This window comes from Neophocaena asiaeorientalis, unplaced genomic scaffold (assembly GCF_003031525.2).
Source record: "Neophocaena asiaeorientalis asiaeorientalis breed wild unplaced genomic scaffold, Neophocaena_asiaeorientalis_V1.1 scaffold132, whole genome shotgun sequence".
NCBI lineage: Eukaryota > Metazoa > Chordata > Mammalia > Artiodactyla > Phocoenidae > Neophocaena > Neophocaena asiaeorientalis.
Genome location: NW_020173393.1, coordinates 712,000 through 717,999, shown reverse-complemented (window position 1 = coordinate 717,999; position 6,000 = coordinate 712,000). Strand labels below are relative to the sequence as shown.

At 47.0% G+C, this 6,000-nt stretch overlaps 1 protein-coding gene across 3 annotated transcripts in view; it reads left to right on the top strand.

Moving 5' to 3' along the window:
- Positions 1-6,000, top strand: part of EYA2 (EYA transcriptional coactivator and phosphatase 2) — a 176,926-nt gene that overhangs the window by 102,143 nt on the left and 68,783 nt on the right. The window lies entirely within an intron of this gene.

Sequence of the window (6,000 nt, the reverse complement as noted above, 5' to 3'; positions counted from 1 at the left end):
TTTTGCCTTTTTTTTTTTTTTTTTTTTTTTTCTCAACGTGACAGTCTGTCCAGCTGGTTTGCCTTGGGAATTACGAGGGCAGTTCATAGGACGGCTTCTCCAACAAGCTGCCCCTTTGCGTCAGCCGGGCTTTGGAAGGCCTATGGAATTTTCCCTTGACATGTGAAATTTTAATTAGCTTCTCCCATTGTCTCCCATGCCTTTTCTTCCAACACATGAAACATTCAACATCCACTTGATAGGATATAAGCTTGTAGTCTTCGGCTGTCTCCCTCCTCCTAAGAGGGCTAAGAGATGCTTCAGCCAAACCCAGTAATCCTAGCTGAAAAACGAGGTAAAGTACTTTTCTTCTTCCCTGTTGTTTATTCTAGTGTCTCCGGCAGATGAATTTAATTTTCCTTCCATTTTTCTGAGACAAGGGGGAGGCATTTTGTCAGCTCCAGCATGGATCTTAGCAACAGCTTTGCAAATGTATCACCGACAAATTATGTCGGGGAACCATCCAGTTAGAGTTCCGGGCAGATGCTGTCGGTTGACCGGTGGTCCATGCAAGAAATGTCAAAATGCCCTTAAAAATGCAAAAATGAACCCGACCACTGAAACCCAAACCCTGCCGATCCCATGGGCTTTGTATCAAACCACATGCAGATGCTCCAGACGTCTGCCGTGTCTCTTCAAGGAGACAGGTAGAGGTGGCAGGGCGCGGCTTTAGGGGACGGATGCACCGTCAGCTCATCCGAGGTAAGCGACCTATTGGCAGCTGCTTCCACACACGAGTGGGAACCATGAGACACACCAGCGCCTGGAAAATATTTCTGTTTCTGTTTAGAGCCCGGGAATATGATTTGACATCACCTCATGGCTTTTCCAGCTGCTCGTGTTTTTTATGAGGGTTATAACAAGCTGGATGTGTAATTAGCAAGATAGATTTATCATCTGCCGTTACGTTGTAAAGAATATAAAAATGGTGTTGGTGGTGCAGAAATCTCTTGCCGAGGAGGAATGCCGTTAATATGTCTAGCAGTGCCTGCGGGAAATCCGGCATGCGTTTTTGGAGTCTGCACAGCTTAGGTAAAGGATGGCAGAGTCCAGAGCTGCTGAAAGCACCAGAGCAGACTCGGCAGCTAGTGCAAAAAAGCAGGGCTTTCCCAAAGGGGCTGCAGTAGTGAGTTGCCCACCCAGGCTGGGTGTTCTATGGTTTTTAACCACCCCAATAAAGCCACCGGCCCCCCAAGAACCATTCCTTCACTCTTCTTACCCTTTGAGAAGTTCCACGGCTTCATGCAACAATTCAGTTCCCACGGATTGCGTAGGGCTTTGTAATCCAGGCTAAGATTTTTGTGTCTGTGTCTCACTACCACTCTTTAAACCAAGTTACAGGCTCGTTCAAGACAGGGACAAAGCCCAGAGCTCTGTTCTGGGCCCCATGGCACCTGGTCCATGTCACTTATCACCAGCCAGCTCTCTCCAATCCCATCACCTAATCCCAGCCACCTTCCCCTCCAGCTGTCTGGTCTCCACTCTTGCCCTTTCCAGCCCCCTACAGAGGGGTCATCCTAAAATACAAGCCTGGTCTGTCTTCTACTGAAAAATCGTCAGTGGCTTCCCCGTTGACAAACCCTAAGCCCAGCCTCCAAGACCCTTCATGAGCTGGCTCCTGCCCTACTCTCCAGCCCTGTTTTCTCTTACTTGTCCTGAGTTGCTTTTTGTCCTTGGAACCTGCCACCATCTCTCCCATCTCTTCTGAGTTTTTCCCAGAAGCAGAGCCTGAGACCAGGAGTGAGTGCTGGTAGTTTAGTTGGGCGGTGATCCCAGGAAGCACGAGGTACAGAGTGGGGAGGTGAGGCAGGGAAGGGAAGGCAGCCGGTACAGGGTACGTAGATAGCTATGGCTGCAGGCACCTGTGACTCAGAACCACCAGGGACCTCTGGGCTACTCTGGAACACACCTCAGAATTGACTCCCCCAAGGAGCAAGGGTGCTGGGATATTTATCTACACATTCCCTTCCATCGTGGGCTGAGGGCTTTTTCTGGGGGGGTTATTTCCCTGTCCTGGCCTGTCCCATGAAAACCCTAGGGCAGGGAATCACAGGTCCTAACAGGAGGAAGCCTCTGCATGTTGAGAGGACACAGAAGAGGGGCACACTGGAAGCTTCTGCTATAATCTAGAATGTTCTAGAAAGTTCAGGTATTAGGTTAAATCATACTTATCTTTCAGTTCCCATTTCCAAGGTAGCTTCCTCCAAGAGGACTTTCCTAACCACTCCCACCCCCATTTAAATTGCATCTCTCCCCATAACTCTATTTTTCATTTATATAATAATTATGCGCTTACTTTCTGTCTCCTTCTAAGCTATATGTGCCCTGAGGACAGAGACCACGAACATTTTTTATCAACCCAACTAAGCACAGTGCATGGACCAGATTGCTCAACACATATTTGTTGGGAAAATGAATCAGGATGACCCTCTAGAATGAAAGCAACATGACGACAGGCACTTTTTTTTTTCCATTTTGTTCATTGCTTTGTCCCCAGAGCATAGAACAGTGCCCCCCACCTAGTAGGCATTGAATAAATATTTGGTGAATGAAGGTAGGTAGGGTAGAAAATAGTATCAAAACAAAAAATTCCTGACTAGGGGCCACCTGCCAAATTCTGCCTGCAGACATTTGTGTTTGGCCCCTAGAGTGTTTGAAAAAATGTCAATTTGTCGCCAACATTTAAAAAATCAGGAGATTGCACAGACCAAAACAATTGGCGATTTCCAAGTCTTCTTGAAAAATTAGAAAACCTAGCAATCCTGCATTCCCATGTGGCAGCAATCAGCAGGGGCTGAGTAGCAGCTGCCCAGTTAGCGGGGGTGTACACTCTCCAGCCCCTCCACAGCCCCACCTGGCCTGTTTAGGGGACCCTCCTGACCCCATTGGCCTCTGAGTTTCAACATCCATCCTAGAATTACAGAACCACTGAAGGTCAGAGCTGGAAGGACCTGGGAGACCATCACATCAATTAGTCTCCATGGTACAGTAGGAGAAACTGAGGCCCAGAGAGAGTGAGGTCATCCAGGAGATAACGAGAGGTAGACCTCAGGTGCATTTGCCTCTCTGGGTGTTCCCAGGATGTCCAGGGAGAGCTAAGGTGAGATGCTCTTGGAGCCCCCAGGTCTCCAGTGCCATCATTATTCCTCTTCTAGAATTTTCTACTTCTCCAGCTCTTTTAAGTGAGGAATGAGGTTGGTTGGTTGGTTGGTTTTCCTAAATCGAGCCACCCTAAGAGAGACCCAAACTAACCATGGCTTAACCAAGATAGAAGTTTATTCCTCTCACCCTGTAGTCCAGGCATAAGCAGTTCAGGCTGGTAAGGCTGCTACCCAGTACCGGGGATGGAGACCCCCTTCCATCTTGTTCTTTACCATTCCTGGAGCATTGCCCTCGTTGGCAAGATGAAACGTAGCTCACCCCCATGTCTGCATTCTGGCCAGTAAGAAGGGGAAGCAGGAAAAAGAGAGTCCACCTCTCTCTTTTTCATTTTTTTTTTTTTTCCCTCTCTTTGGAGGGCCAGATCCAGAAGTTGCACAGATGGTTTCTGCTCACGTGCCATTGGCTGGAATGTGATCACATGGCTACCTTTGGCTGCAAAGGAGTCTGGGAAATGTAGTCTAGTCATGTGCTCTATTAAAATTCAGGGATTCTATTATTCTGAGAGGGAGAAAGGAAGAAGGGATATTAGAGGACAGCTAGCATTTTCTAGCACAAAGTACCATTAGTAAGAGGAAGAACAATGAAAGAGAAAATTATTGAGGAAAAATAAACTTCGTTCTGTTCAAGACACCTAGAGGACAACTGTATTTGTGGGTCTGAAGCTCCAAAGAGAGGTCTGGGCTACAGCTATAAACTTGGAAGACAGAGGAGAGGAGAGGACGTAGAGGAGTGTGAGCCCCATTCTACAGACAGAATAACTGAGACACAGGGAGGTTATGTAGTCAGGTTCATAATGGAACTTAAATTCATGGCCTTGACTTTTGGCCCACATCTCTTTCTCTTTGTGCTCTTCCAATAGCTGCAGCCACATGGAACCCATTATTAATAGCTGGTATCAAGTGGGACTCTCAGCTTGAAGCACAGAGTGTTTAAGCTACAAAGGGAATTTATTAGATGACAGTAATTGGAAAAACCCAGAGGTAATGGGATTCAGCCTGGGCCGGATCCAGAAGCTCAAGCAGTGTTCTTAGGGCTTTTGGTCTTTCTTCATCCCTCAGCTGACTTTTTCCATGTGGCAACTCCTTCTCTGGCAACTCCTTCTCAGAAATCCCAACTGAAAAAGAAGGCCTACTTCCCAAATTCCAGCACAGCTCCCAGGCTTGAACCTCATTGGCTCAAACTGGGTCAAATGCCCATCCATACATCGAACTCTGTGGCTCTGTGTAGCCAGCCTAGATCAAGAGCCTGGCATGGAGGGAGCAGAGGAGCAGGTCAGCTCCATCCCAACCAGATGGATGGAGCTGGGGAGGGATGGTACCCCAGAGAAAACTGAAGTGCTCTTTCCAGAAGATGGTGAGTATCCTGGAGTGAGGAGTGTGTCCAAAGTGGGCTCTGAAGGTCATGACCCTCTGTACATCTACACCAAGGACTCTCTGCTTATGGCCATTGTGTTAAGCACTGTACAGGAAGCAGAAATCGTATCAGTTGTGGTCCCAGCCGAAGGAGCGACTCACTGTTTACTTAGGGAAATAAGACCAACAGAGCTAAAATGATTAAGAAATGATTCAAAAACAGACTGTTTGACTTTTAAAACAGAAACTGGGCCCTTTTCCTCTTCCCAGTCAGGGCATGTGCTGCTCAAGGCTGTCATCTCTCCACTTCCTTTCCATCTCTTCCTACCCAGTGCTCAAAACCAGAGCATCCCTTTGGTAGCTGTACCTCCCCACATCTTGTGGATCCATTAGAGGTTCCCTGGAGAGCCAGAGACGCCAGTGATTGCCGGCCGCCTCTTTCCTAACCTCTCCTCCCACCCCGCCTCCCTGCAGTCCCTGAACTCTGTTTTTTCCAGCTGGGATTAGACAAAAGGCTCCTGGTGGTCAGGAGCCTTTGCCTATGGCCAGGAAGGGCTCATAAGGGGAACTGATCAGCAGTCTTCCTGGGTTCACAGTGGGTCAGCCCTGACTCCTCCTTTAGTGCCCTGCCTTCCAGGCAGCTCAGTACCAATTGGAAGCTCAACTCAAGGCCCGGTTGTGTGTGTGTGTGTGTGTGTGTGTGTTTTAGTAACAGCTTTATTGAGAAATAACCCACATACCATAAATCTACCATTTCACTGTGTACAATTCATTAGTTTTTCGTGTATTCAGAGTTGTGCAACCATCACCAGCATCTAATTTTAGAACATTTTCATCACCCCAGAAAGAAACCCCATACCCATTAGTAATCATTCCCCATTTCCTCCAGCACCGCCCACCCCAGCCCCTGGCAACCACTAATCTACTTCCCGTCTCTCTAGATTTGCCTCTTCTGGACATTTCTTACAAATGGAATCACACAATATGTGGTCTTTTGTGACTGGCTTCTTTCACTTAGTATAATGTTTTTGAAATTCATCTATGTTATAGCATGTACCAATACTTCATTTTTATTGTTGCATAATTTTACAGTGTGTGAATATGCTACATTTTGCCTATCCATTCATCGGTTGATGGACAGTTGGGTTTTCAGCTTTTATGAATAAAGCTGCTGTGAACACTTATGTACAAGGTTTGCATAGACGTATGTTTCCAGTTCACTAGGGTATATGCCTAGGATTGGAATCGCTGGGTTATATGGCAACTCTATGTTTCACCTTTTGAGAAATTGCCGGACGCTTTTCCAGAGTAGTTGCACCATTTTGCATTCCCATAAGCAAAGGATAAGGGTTCCAGTTTCTCCACATCCTCACCAACACTTGTTATCATCTGTCTTTTTGGTTATAGTCCTCTTAGTGGATGTGAAGTGATGTCTTGTGGTTTTGGT